Source organism: Helianthus annuus, chromosome 4, assembly GCF_002127325.2.
Source record: "Helianthus annuus cultivar XRQ/B chromosome 4, HanXRQr2.0-SUNRISE, whole genome shotgun sequence".
NCBI lineage: Eukaryota > Viridiplantae > Streptophyta > Magnoliopsida > Asterales > Asteraceae > Helianthus > Helianthus annuus.
Genome location: NC_035436.2, coordinates 63,153,530 through 63,169,319, shown reverse-complemented (window position 1 = coordinate 63,169,319; position 15,790 = coordinate 63,153,530).

The window sequence follows — 15,790 nt, the reverse complement described above, 5'->3', positions numbered from 1 at the left end:
TGCTAGTGTGTATATGTTTTAAGTATATATTTTAAGCCCTTTTTACACTTTAGCCAAGTTTTAAATTTATAAAACACGATATTTACTAACACTAAACACACATATGGGCAAGTGCAGCCATCGTGGACGTAGTATAGTGTTGGTAAGATACCGAGGTCATCCAAGGACACAAGAGCTTTTAGTACCGGTTTATCCTCAACGTCTAATCAAACCAAAATGTTAGAAAAAGATTTTTAAACTAAGAAAATAAAACTAACTAAATGCTGAAAAATAAAATAAAAATAAAAACAGATAGACAAAATGAATCACTTGGATCCGACTCGTGTGTTAGTATAACCTTTGATTATTTTTGCACTTTTGCACTTGTTTAAGAGATTATCTTAGTTATTGTAGTAGGCCCCTCTTTTGAAGGCGACGTTACCCTCAACCCAGTAGTTTGAGTTAGCAAGGATACAATCCTTAAGGGTCGGATTATTGAAAGATAATTAATTAAGTTATTAATGCAAATTACGGTAGGCCCCTCTTTTGGAGGTGACGTTACCCTCGACTAAGTAGTCTGAGTCAGTAGGGATACAGTCCTAAATAGCCGGGTTATAGTATTAATAGTAGTTAACTTATGAGGGGATCAAAGAGTTTGGACCCCCGCCATGCAATACCTTTGGGTATTGAAGGAGGTCCTACTAAATTTGACCAAGGTCCCTTGCAGGACCTCTAAACGCTGAACAAGGGCAAGACCCTTACCAAACCGTTCCCTTAACCCCCGACCAGGTAGCCAACATACCTCTATATAGACCGTGGAGATATGAATGGTGAAAATCTTTTATTTTATATAGACAGTAAAATAATGCCAAGACACCACGGACAAACGATAAGGAAGAATCACCTTCAACATAAGCAACTAATTATTAAAGTCACTAATACAAAACCAATTAAAAAGTGCAAAAGATTAAAAATAAAAAGTATTATACTAAACACTTGTCTTCACCAAGTGATGTAAGAGACTTAGGCAAACATGGCCTTGATTATCAAGAACTCTTACGATCAATCTTGGATCCCGAGACGACTCACACACTCTATGATGGACAATGGATGATGGTGGTGGATGATGGTGTTGTGATGGTGGTGGGTGGTGGATGAAGTGTGAGAGAGGTGGCGTGCCAAGGGATGAGTTGCAATGGCTCCAAGGACTCCTATTTATAGGCTGAACAGAAGCCTGGGCACGGCCCCGTGTCCGCTGGGCACGGCCCCGTGCCCGTCTGACACTATCTCTCTTCATTAATTGTAATTCGCAATTACAATTAATGTGCCTGCAGTACTTTGGGCACGCCCCCGTGTTCACTGGGCACGGCCCCGTGGTGAGCAATAGAAGCTTCTACAGGTTTGTCTTTTCTGCTGCTTCTTGGGCACGGCCCCGTGCTCGCTGAGCACGGGGCGTGTTCAGTCTTCTGCCTTCTCTGTTTTGCTTCGGAGGATGTTGTCGAGGGGTCGGACAGTCCACTTTTGTTCCCTTTCTTGTATTTTTGTTAGATTTAGTTGTCTTTTTGCTTCTTTTGTTAATTTGAGCTCATTTAATCCTGAAAATACAAAAGGAAGACAAAAACACACTTTTTCTAACATTAGTACTTAAAAGGGGTTAGTTTTATGCCTCATTTGATGTAATTTATATGTTGCATTTTACACACATCAGTAACAAACAAAATAATCTGAATATGCAGATTTAGAACTAACCGAAATACTTGAATAATAACCAGAACTTTAATAAGTTTCAATGAATCGGCGTGTATTAAAACTGTGCAATGTGCAACCTATTAGATATATAATTGAACTTAATTATGCTAGTATGTGTGTATTTATGTTACAACTTATTACCGATATGTATAATGACTTATGATGATGATGATAAGCGGGTGGAATTCAAACTGCCATTGGCAGTTATTCCCGCCACAAGGAACCGCCAAACATCACATGTATAAATATGTGAAGTCGGGCAACCAGTTCCGGCACCAAGACAATTTCCAGTTTATTCAAATTGTCCATTTCTATTACCTTCGTTTCTCCTGTTCGTTTATCATTTCTGCATATCTCTTTCCTATTCATCATGACTACCGAATCATGTATGTCATTCAATTCCGTTGCAAACATGGCTGAATCCCAACAAAGTGGTATCAGGGCCACGTTGCCAAGGAATGCAGAAATCCAACAAACGTCAACAACAATGCCCTGTCAACATTGTCTCGATGAAAAATATGATAAAGAAAAGAAACTTCCCCATGTAAGGCTATGCTATTATTGTCATCAACCAGGCCATCAGATATATTCATGCAAAGCGAAGGAAAATGATGAAGCCACTCAATTAATTAACCAAGCAATAAACACCGGAATTCAGAGACAAGTGAATGAAGTTGTCTACCGCAATGAGATGATTGTTACCGGAACAGAGGGTAGCCAGTGGGGCGATATATGGTATGTAAGTTCTACATTTCCTCATCACTTTGCCGGTAATCTGAACGTATTTAAGCGAATCAAACATTTAGTTGGGGTAGAACAAAAATAGGGGAAAGCAATTTTCTATTTACTCAGGGTATTGGGGCTGTAGAGATCAGATCAAGTAATGAAGCATTACGAATACAAAGTGTATTCTATGCGCCAGAATTAGACCGGAATGTGTTGAGTCTGAATCCGTTAACTTTGCAAGGGTATACCGTTAAAAAATCCGGTGACACTTGTAAAATATTTACGATGTTTTCTGCATCGGTTATGAATTCAGTGAATAATGTGAATGGTCTAACCAAAGAAGAGGAACTCGGTTTAAAAGAGAAACAGAGGGTGGTGGAATTAAGTGTTGTGAATGAAAAACACTAGGAGAATTATCTCAATTCTTATTTTGAGGATCTGAATTTATCCTCTCAAGAACCAGATTGGAGTCGAATGATTATTCGTGCAATGGAATTTCATGATTTCTCCGATTGCAAGTCACTGTTGGAAATGATGGAAGATGGTGAATTTGTGTTTAAGTATAAACACGAATCGGAGGGAAAATTCGAAGAGATGTTGACATGGTTTATTACTGTCAAACTGGGAATTTCTACAAGACCCACTCCTCCCAACGCGGCTGATAACAAGAAAGTAGATCTGCTGGGCTTGTACATGGTGGTTAAACGTGATGGTGGTTACCGGAATGTCACCGATAATGACCTGTGGCTGGTGGTTGCAAAAGACATGGGGTATGAGTATCATGATGGCGAGTTTATGAGGATCATTTATGCTAAGTATCTTGATGTGTTGGTTTATTATTACAAATTCAAGATGGTTCAGGGAAGAGCGACGCACAAAGAAGTGATTAAAGAAGGTGAAGGCTTGTCGGATACACGCCATGAGAGAAGAAGGAGTGCAGGAGATGAACGAGATGAAGAGGCAATGCAACATTATGCTCTATTTGCAGGTAATGACTGGGAAGGAGCCATAAAGATGCAAAAGAAACGTCGTAAATTTGACTTAAAGCAAGCGATGAAGGCCGTCAATGAAGCAAACCAAAGTGTTCTCATGTATGCAGCCAAGCACAATCAAGTTTAGGGGGAAGTATTAAATATATAATTAAACTTAATTATGCTAGTATGTGTGTATTTATGTTATAACTTATGACCGATATGTATAATGACTTATGATGATGATGATAAGCGGGTGGAATTCAAACTGCCATTGGCAGTTATTCCCGCCACAAGGAACCGCCAAACATCACACATATAAATATGTGAAGTCCGGCAACCAGTTCCGGCACCAAGACAATTTCCAGTTTATTCAAATTGTCCATTTCTATTACCTTCGTTTCTCATGTTCATTTATCATTTCTGCATATCTGTTTCCTATTCATCATGACTACCGAATCATGTATGTCATTCAATTCCGTTGCAAACATGGCTGAATCCCAACAACGTGGTATCAGAGCCACGTTGCCAAGGAATGCAGAAATCCAACAAACGTCAATGAAGCAAACCAAAGTGTTCTCATGTATGCAGCCAAGCACAATCAAGTTTAGGGGAAAGTATTAGATATATAATTAAACTTAATTATGCTAGTATGTGTGTATTTATGATATAACTTATGACCGATATGTAAAATGACTTATGATGATGATGATGATAAGCGGGTGGAATTCAAACTGTCATTGGCAGTTATTCCCGCCACAAGGAACCGCCAAACATCATACATATAACTTTGTTGGGATTCAGCCATGTTTGCAACAGAATTGAATGACATACATGATTCGGTAGTCATAATGAATAGGAAACATATATGCAGAAATGATAAACGAACAGGAGAAACGAAGGTAATAGAAATGGATAATTTGAATAAACTGGAAATTGTCTTGGTGCCGGAACTGGTTGCCGGACTTCACATATTTATATGTGTGATGTTTAGAACTAACTGAAATACTTGAATAATGACCAGAATTTTAATAAGTTTTAATGAATCAGCGTGTATTAAAACTGAACAATGTGCAACCCTATTTATAAGTATCGAACCAGTGCCTCTTTGTTCTCCGCAGTCGCTTCTGTTCATCAACAGGTATGTCGATGATAACTGCTCTTTGAAACGTTGCGTCTGTTGTATGATAATCGTTGTTAGCGCTTATATCTTTATCCGCTCCTCTTTCAAGACGGTCCTGTGCTGTGGGCTTGAGTATCAATCCAATCAAGCAAGAGAACAAACAGGTCCGGTTAGGCAAATGACACCTAAAGGACTTTAATGTTTGACCCAATACAATGTTTATGGCCTACAACCCATATAACATAAAACAGAAAATATAAATTGTTTTGACCCGTTAAGACTAAACATAAAATATAAAAACAATTAGACCATTTGAGCTTCAGATGATCTTGATTACTTGATCTTCATTCACCGCCCTAAGCAAGAACATCCGAACCATCCAAACTTGAATACTTGTTGTTGTTGGTGACCTCGACCACGATCACCAAGTCTTCATCACTCGAGCATCTTTAACCCAACCATTGTTGTCTTTTCAGCCGCATTGCTTGCATTCTTCTCTTGCTTACGCTTTGTGAGGTCGAAGTACCACTCGACCAACTCCAAATAGTAGATATAAGCAATTTTAACCACTTGTGCGTCATCCGTTTCGTATCCACACTTGAATGCTATTTCGTCCCATATATCACTTTCCATCACTTTCTTGAAACCACCGTTAACCCTCACAAGATGGTGTAATTATATCAAATTTATTTCACGCCAATCGAGCAAATTAGGAGGCACAACGGACTCCTTGATGATACCAAGGAAACACGGTATAAACCAAATAATTATCTCTTCAAACGTGGCATGGTAGAACCTTTGATGGTTTGCTTAGAATTTAGATGTATTACATAAAGTAACATATTACGAAACACATGATCAAGTAACATATAGAAGTACGTATACTAACTGATTGTAAAGTATTAACACTGCTATAGTTAATAAACGTTTATTTTCTTACGTAACTTGTGTTAGATTGCTCTACAATATTTAGGTTGATTATTATACATGTAGAATATCAATAAATATTAGACAGTAGATACAACGTATTTCTTAATTTACAAATGCCTATTGATATTACAAAAGAATTGTATTTAACGTATACCATTGTGTTAATAATAACAATGTGGTTTCGGGAAAAATTACCATAAATACTGCTTTTTTGTTATATATTATATTTGTTAAATATTACTCTAATGTAAATTTCTCTATTACAAAAGTAATTAACTATTATCTACACACAAATTGACATCTATGAACATTAATAACAGCCTAATACAAATAATAGTCACACAAAATACACCAGTCAAAGGCTTTAAAAGTAAATACCAAAAAACAAAGAAAACAAAAGATTTCGCAATCCACAAAAACGACATTACAAGGTACAAGCATAAAGTTAACAAATTACTTGAACACACAAACATACTAACTGCATTAAAATAAAAAACATAAGCATAAACCGTTTATGGAATGTGAACAGACAACGACGGAAACGAACTACTTCTTAACGCGTTTCACCTTCCCCGAATTATTCCTAAGTCCCTTCTTGTGTCCCTCCAATTTGTTTAACAACCATACAACCACCAACCGTTGAATTAGACATATTGTTAGCAGCATCTTGCACTCCTATATAACTTTTGTTAGAATCCGTCATTTGATCATATTGAACAGCACCCTAGATGAAACATAGACAACATGAAACACTTCTATAATTTCTAAACTATTAAAATGATATACAAAAAACCAATTACCTCTTTATTGATTTGTCTGGCAGAGCCCTCATGTTGCTCAGTACCAACAATACCCTAAGTGCAACAAATCAACATGTTACACTAAAAAAATAACCAACATAATAACATAAAAATTAAAACAATTTATTCACCTCCATCACAGATTGACAAAACTGTCATCATGCTTCTTATCATTACCAATATCCTGCCATAACAAAACAACCAACATTACATTCAAAGTACATAAAAAAAATAACCAACATAATAACATAAAAATAAAACAACTTATTCACCTCCATCGCAGGTTGACCAAAACTATCATCATGCTTCTTATCGTTACCAATATCCTGCCATAACAAAATAACCAATATTACATTCAAAGTACATAATAATACACATCCAAATAAAACAATCATTTACCTGAACTCTCGCTTTAGTAAGGCAATCATTTGCCTCTGTATCAATAATCAATAATAACCTATATATAACATCAAAATCAATTTCCAGCTAACTAATACTATAAAGTTTAAAGAAAAATACACTTTACCTCTACTTCAGATTACAAATGGTTACAAGCTGTCTTGTTATCTCTAATAATCTAAACCTAACATACAAACCATTAATCAAATAACAGTAACAGTAACCTATATTACAAAGTTAATATAGTCATGAATATAATTAAAAGTTTGACACTCAGAAAAAACCAAACCACAAATACATATTGAAAATAAAAAACAAAATACATAAAGAATTACCGATGACTACGTTGACGGTGTAACAGAATTATGAACTAATGAGCTAAACACTTCATCAGCCATCTCCCTTTCAACATCTTTGATCTTTGCACACATTTCGGTTTCTTCATCAATTTGAAGAACACCAGCTGATGGAGGATTGGCAACGTCAACAGTTGTAGATATAGACCTAGGCTGTATAAGCACATTGATATCATTTCCAAGGTAATGTTACTATTATCAAACAAACCAACTTACTAAGGTAAAGTCACTTAAATCCAAAAAAACAAATCATTTACCTGTACAACACTTTGGGTAAGGCTAGCATCTGACCCATTACCAACAATAACATAAGAAAACATACCAATAATTAAATTAACTCTAATTAACCATATTAAGTAATATTAAAATAATAGTAACAGTAAGCTATATTACAAAGTTAATATAGTCATGAAAACAATTAAAAGTTTCAAACTCACAAAAAACCAAACCACAAATACATATTGAAAATAAAAAACAAAATACATAAAGAGTTACCGATGACTGCTTTGATGGCGTAACAAAATTATCTACTAATGAGCTAAACACTTCATCAGCCATCTCCCATTCAACATCTTTGATCTTTGCACACATTTGGGTTTCTTCATCAAGTTGAAGAACACCAGCTGATGGAGGATTGGCAGTGTCAACAGTTGTAGATATAGACCAAGGCTATATAAGCATATTGATATCATCTCCGAGGTAATTAGAAACAGTAAAACGGCTGGAAAATTTAGGCGCTAAATTATAGGCATCGATCTTAATAACAAAAATAACCCTTCGAGAACATAAATTTTCATTCAAATACGATTCTATCCAATTTGGATCATCGACATCCTACAAAAAACATAATAAGCTATCAACACGACTGAACAAACTAATATATACTAAACATGCAAAAACATTCAACAACTAATAATTGTAAAAGGAAATGTAAAATAAATGTCTGACAAAGACTTGTTAACTAACTCATCAGCAGTTATTTTAAGTAGAGATACTGCAGCTTCATTAAAAAGAAAACATGCCATCTCATCATTGGTACAATTAGTAACACAAAGTTCCAATTTGTATCTGCAAAACGAAAACGATAAAACGATTAATAAAACGAAAAATAAACAACAAATAAACTATTAAAAAAACTTACACATGATGTGGATTGACAACATCTTCTTCACAGTTCCAACAAAAATAGTAAGGGTCAACCATTGACGCCTTCTTACGACATTTGTTTGTTGGATCTGAGTTTCCTTTTGATTGTACTTTTGTTTGTAAAATAAGATGGAAATGAATGAGTGTGCAGCGGAAATTAAGATGAACACAAACTTTGTATACAATCAAATGAGAGTAATACTTTTAATCAAACATCTTTACACAAAGAACCGAATGATTGAATTTATTTCAAACACGAATACAATGATGATGTATGAATGCAAACTCCCCCTCAGCCCGAGCTCAGTAGTTTGTTCGTGCAAAGAAGACGAATGATGTGAAGAGCTAATAGAACAGTACAAAGTACTGTACTATTTATAAGCACTTGCAAACTACTGAGCATCTTTAGCTGACGTCACCATGAAAGTGACATCTAACCTCCTAACAAACTCTAACCTCTGATCTATACAGACACTGCTTGTGTTAACTACTGCTATTACATTCTATTACATAACAGACTATAGAACAACTGCTGCAACCTTCTACTGCTGTGAACCCAGCAACACTTGTCCGGATCAGCAGTGCTTGACTCAAGGCAGTAGATTGAATCAGCAGATCTTGAGTCTTCATCAGATCTTTAATTGAGCAGCAGTTATTGGTCAGCAGTTAGTAAGATCAGCAGATAGGAGGTCATCAGTTGTTGTAATCACTTTCAAGGGGAGAGATATACATATCAACATCTGCTTATTTTGAATCCACTGAGCTGATCCAGTTTTGGCTTTACATTATCTGTTCCTCTGATAGGGTTCAATCCCAAGAATCTCCCCCTCGAACAGATAATGCCAAAACTTTTCATTATTGTGGATATTTTATTGCCTCATCAACAGCTCCCTTATCTGGCCTTTAAATTGCAATTCAAAGCTAAGGGCATCTGTATCTTCATCATCCATGCTAAGTGGAAGATCAAAGAGATCCTGCAAATCTTCAAGACTCGGGCCAAGAGCTTGTTCCCTTGATATTTTCTTCACTTCTCCACCAGACCTGAGCAAAGTCAATACGCGGGTCTGTTTGTCAGTTGCCCATTTTTGTATTTTTGAGCCTGGTGGGTTTCTTGGGAGATGCTTATTTGCAGAAGTATTTGGAGAGGCTGGCCGGTTCATCACTGGCTGAGCAGTGGGAGCAGAATTTTCTTGTTCAAGTTCTTCTTTCAACGTTCTTAACAGGCCTTCTTTTACAACAGCATTGCCAGTAAGAATATCTTGAACTGTTTCAGCACCTAGCTGGCTTTGACTCCTTCTTTTGTAAAAGGCAGTACCAGCTGGAGCAGTGGATCTCCTGATTTGCAGCTTTGATGGTCCTTTTGAAACCACTGCTTCAGGGTAGTCAGGTTTTTGAGGGATTTTAGGATCTTTCTTCCTTAATTCCTCCAACCTTCTGTAGGTTGACCTGACCAAATCTTCCTTCCATCTAGCTACTTGTCTTTTGGTGCCAAATTCAGCAACAACCAATTCTTCTTTCATTCTTTTCAGTTCCAACTGCTTTTCAGGTACATTCTTTTTGAACTTTGCCCAATCAGGAGGAGTGTGAGTGACTTTCCTTTTTATCATATCTTGAATTCTGGCTGATTCAGCTTCAAGCTCTGGGATAGTCCACTCTTTGTACATGTGTCTCTCTCCTTTGTATTTCTTGTAAAACATGATGCTTTCAATGTAGTCTTTCTTCAGAGTTTCAGCTGCTCTTTCAGAAATTTGTTGACTAACATTTTTTGCAAAAGGTTCCAAGGAATTGACTTGTGTAAGCAGATATTGGTAGTATCTTGAAACTTCTTTGTCAGATTTCCCTTGTGAGTTTCTTTGTGAGATATCCTCTGCTTGTTTGGCCTTTATTTTCAAATATTCATCAATATTTTTGGGCCATGGATATCCTTTGATTGAGGGCAAACTCCTTTTGGCAGGGTCATCCTCAGTATAGAAGGATTTTATCTCTTCTCTGACAGCTTCTAGTTCAAGAGGAAATTGAACACCTGCAGGAGGTAAAGGTTTGTGCATTGGAACAGAAGAAAGTGGAACTGGTTTTGGTATATTGACAAGAGCTAAAGGTTTTGAAGATGTTTGGGGTAGTGAAGTGACATCATCTTTAGGAGTTAGCCTCCTCCTCTTTATTTGAGGAGGGACTGATGATGTTTTGGATGGAAAGATGGTTGTAGTGGCAGTGGTTTGTGATAGACTAACAGCTGTTGAAACAACTGGTGTTCCAACCACTGTTGTCTTTACAACTGATGTTTTAACATTTGCTGTCTTCTGCCTTTTGACAGGAGGTGATTGTGATTTTGGTGGTGATGGTGGTAAAGCAGTAGATGAAGTGTGTGTTGAGGTGGGAGCAGATGTTGAAACTACTGAGATACCAACAGCAGTTGATACAACAGAGGTTGCAACACCTGTTTTGGGAGGTGGTTTTTGAACAGACTTTGAACGCCTGACAAAAATGGATTTGGGTAGCCTTACTTTTCTAGTAGGCTTCTTCTTTTCATCAAAAAGATTTTCATCATCTCTTGACCCTGAAGCACCCTGATCCGGATAATCCACCTTGGCTTTCTTTTTGGCCTCTCTATCCCTTTTTACACAAGCAAGTGCTTCTGCAAGTGCATTTGTAGTCTCATCAATCTTCTTACTACCATCTGGCAAAGGGATCTGCTTGGTCATATTTGAATTTTCTGGTGCAAGGTAAAGACCATCAGTTATTCCCTTTCTTCTCCATTCTTGAATTTTCTCCCCCTTTTTGGCATTATCTTCAGGGAGGTGATCAATGAAAAATACTGGTGGAGGAGCAGTGCTAGTGGTGTGCAGGATCTGAGTTTTGAGAGCCTTTAGATCAGCCTGAGTGTCTTTGAACCTAGACTCCATAGCATTTCTCAGCTGTTGAACATGTTTTTCATGTTGCTGATCTGCCAGTTGTGCCTGATGATGGAGATAAGGTTGAAAGAGATTCCAGAGCTCATTTGTAGCAGGTGCTTGTTGTAGAGCAGGTGCTTGAGGTGGAACAACAGTGGATTGTACCTTTTGTACCTGTAACAACTGCTGGAGCATATTTTTGAGCTCTGCAACAGAGTTATCAAGTTTTTCAACACGATCCGTCAATTTCTGGTACTTTAAATCATCACCCAATTTAATGGGATCATCTGATTTCCCACTAACAGTGGTTTTATCAGTGGCAGATGTAGGGAATTTATTCCAAACACTAACCACTGATGCCCCTTTTTCTTGGTACTGGGGTCTTCTTCCTTCAACACTTGACAACCTTTTGATGATGCCAGTTGGATATATAAATCCACTGGTGGTTGGTAGAGGTGCTATGTAAGGAATTGCCTCCAATGAAGTCTCATTAATGAAACCACTGCCCAACTGTAAACCTGTAGGTTCAACAGTTGTAGTGGCTGCTTCACTTGGATTACCACAAAGAGTTACTTGTAACTCGATGGGTGTAACCTCCTCAGGTTTTGTTGGTGGGTTAGCAATGGATGATACAGCAGGCCCAGTCATTTGTTGAGGTATATTCTCATTGACAGGTGATTGAGAAGGACTGGATAGTGCCTGGTTCAAGTCAATTGCATCCAACAGTAGTTGTGTTCTTTTTTTTTATAAAAGCAAAAGATTACAGTAACAGCTTACAATCTAAACTCCCCCTCAGCCTGATACACCAGAGTTGATTGCACAAGATGAAAGGATGAATTAAGGAGAAAAACTCACTCAAAACGATCAAGTGTAACAGTACAGAGTACTGTCATACTTATAGGCAAACCAAACTGCTGATATACTTCAGCTGACGTCACCATGATAATGACATCTAACGACCTAACAAACTACAAATACTGTCCTATACAAACTACTGTTATGTAACATCTGATATTTACTAACATACAAAACAAAATGAAAACTACTGCTTCACGTTCCACTGTTGTAGCCTTAGCACAGATGTTGAGTCTTCAATGCTTTCTTCAAAGGTGATCAGTCTTTGAGAGGGCAGTGCTTGAGTCTTCAGCAGCACTTAGGAAACAGCAGTAGATAGAGCAACAGAGTTTGTCTTTAGCAGTTGTTAGGTAATCATCAGAGTTTGGTTTATCAGTTGTTGTAGTTGAGCAGCACTTAAGATTATCAGTTGTTAGATAACCACTGTCAAGGGGAGAGATTAGAGTAAACTGCTGCTTATTTGAAGTCCACTGATGGGATCCGGTTTTGGCTTTACATTATCTGTTCCTCTGTTAGGGTTCAATCCCAACATTGTTACACTTAACATATTTCCAATCACTATGCATTTCCACACCACTTATGTTTGCATCAATATTGAAAATTGTTCCTTGTACATGATTAAAAGTCAAAAACTAATGACAAAAAGTCAAAACCTAACAAAAAATAATTTATTTGTGTGTATTAGCAATACAATAACTCAGCCACATCTCCTGCTGTAAGAAGGTTGTATATGTTTGCAATACTCGTAATTTGAAAGGTGGCTGCATTGTCTTCATTGATAGTAATTTGAGGAGACTCACTGAAAACAAAAAATACAACGTATATAAAACATAAAATAATAATGCATCTAATAAAACATGCCAAATCACATAATTACATAATCCTATAGGCATCAACTTCAGGTATAGAAAGATTCAAGTAAATTTGAGTCGCCACAGTTGTCATTAAACTTGTAGAACCTAATTCAATACAAACATTTAAACATAAGTTATAAATAATCAATTAACAATGCAGCATATCCTATACATAACACCATACCCTTGTAAGATCGAACTTTGCAAGTTGACAAAATAATAACAACTGTATTTTTTGCATTTCTTCGAATATAATCATCAGTAAACTGATTCACCAAGTGTCCCCATAATGAAACATTCACCTTCATATCACTGAATTATATATATTTAAGAATGCGAGAGTAAAAATAAACAATATAGACGGAAGAATTAATATAGACAACACTAACATACTTCGTGTCAGAGATAACAATGTTTCGTACACCAGGATTGCAAGATGAAAAAGATTCCAATTGATACTGAACAGAGCCCCATTCCCTAAGAACGCCAATAACATCTACACACACACATACATATATATATATATATATAACACTAGAAAACTTGAAGAAAAAAAAACTAACAGAATAAATTGCACACAAACCTGTAAGATATTTGTCATCATTAACACGATCGGCTAACAGATTGAATGGGAGAAAATCAAACACATCGTCTGAAGACAGACAGATGCGTCGGACAAGTAGTAATACTTGTTGAATACAAGAACTAAATATAAATATCGCACCGCAATGGACGAGACATGATACTATACTTATGAACGACAAACTTATGAATCCTGTAACACATCCCTCTTTAAACGCATTATGAAATAACCTCAGCAAGTTAGATGGAATCTTTGCATGAATAGATGAACCCTGAAAAAACATATACATTTTGAGATTAGATAATTACCAATGTAAAATCAAAAACTAAACAATATTGCTTTAGAAAGAAATACTTACTTGTGCATCTAATAGAATCATGTCAAACGAAAGGATACGATTTGTTTTAGGGTTGAACGATGTCCAAGCACGTGAGACCAACACATCAACTTGCCAGTTGTTGGTAAAATAAGCACGTAAATCTGAAATACTTGCACGATTCATTTTATAAAGTAATAAGCTGCAATTATATATAAGACTACAAACAACATCAGGCATATAATCCATAACACTATAAACAAAGACTATACATATAGACCCATATATATACACACAAGGCTAATAATACTTAACAAAGAAAACATGTTACCTTTAAACAGCCTAGTTTGACAACACCAATTACACAATACTATCAGCTGGCGATAATGGCAAATTATAAAAAACTTCCTTGTACACAACATTTTTAGTCATATTGTTAGGACATTTTTCTTTATTATCCACATAGAACTTTAGTCCAGCACGAGATGTTACACGAGATACAGCAACATATAACTGTCCATGGGAGAACACGGGCTTTGCTAAGTAAACACAAACATTATTAAAAGTTTAGCCTTGACTTTTGTTAATAGTCATAGCAAAACAAACTTTTATAGGAAAATGGCGTCGCTTAAATTCAAAAGGCCAAGACGAATTACTTGGAGTCATATCAATTCTACCAATGAATACTTTCTCTCCAACATGTGGGCATGTAATAATCGTACATTCAAGAACACGACGACTTATTTGACTTACAACCAACAGCGTCCCATTACACAAGCCACGTTGCATGTTTAGGTTACACAACAAAATAACAGGTGCACCAACCTTGAGACGTAGTACATGATTCGGAAGTCCAGAAAATTTTAAACTGTTAAGAAACTCAGGAGCATACATAGCACGCAATTCATCAACATTTTGTGTACTCGCACATATCTCATCAGCACTAAACAATGTATACATTTCATCTGGTATCTTCTCAAGAACATGTTGGTTAATCGTGTCAACTTCATCATTAGTCGGACAAAGAATGCAACGTTCCTTCAGGTAATCGACATCACTAATTCTGTTCATAATATTAGGGAACGTATTTAACACAACGGACTCAAGATGATTATCAGTTACAGAAATTAACATATCATTTGGTATACGAATCCAGGTAGCATCATCTGATCCATCCACAGAAACTGAAGGAAGACAAGTAGTCCCCATGTCTAAAAGCCATTTACTAAATTCCTGCATTTGAATAAAATCCCTACGAAAAATACTTGGATCATGTAAACGCATGTTAGTTGTTAAAGAAAACACTTTACATGGCCTCCATATATTTGGCGACTTGTTAATAGTTGAAGCAACAATTTCACTTCGTGTACCAAACTAAACAACAGGAAGTATCTGCTGAAAGTCACCACCAAACGCCACAACCTTTCCACCAAATACTTTATGCTCAGCACCAGCCATGTTGTCTCGACACACATCCCTCAATGTTCGATCAACAGCTTCAAATACATGGCGATGTTGTAGAGGTGCTTCATCCCAAATAATAAGTGAAGCATAATTGATTAACTTAGCCAAATCTGAACCAACATCAATGGCACAACATGAGTCCTTATTAACTTCAATAGGGATGCAAAACCGAGAATGTGTTGTACGCCCACCAGGTAGTAATAAGGAAGCAATACCAGATGACGCAACAGTCAAAAATATCTCATTATTTGATCGAATACGAGCTATAAGGGTCGTCCATAAGTACGTTTTCCCAGTTCCTCCACTACCTAACACAAAAAATACGCCTCATTTTCTTGCCTGAACAGCAGAATATATACTATCAAACACTTCCTTTTGATGACTATTCAACCCAGCGTATTGCTTAATAAAACATGTCCTTTCCTCATTAGCATCATACATTCTCTCAAATTAAACCAACCTGTTGATAAATCTATCTTCCAAAGTACAGTCAATCTGTGGTATGGTTGGAAAGGAAGTCAACGACCGGCCACTCTGAATCAAAACTTGTTCAATCTCTTTCATAGTATAATTCAATATTTCAGCATCTGAGAAATTCAATGAAAAATTTTTCAAAATTGTTCGATATTTATGAGGAATGTCTTCTGA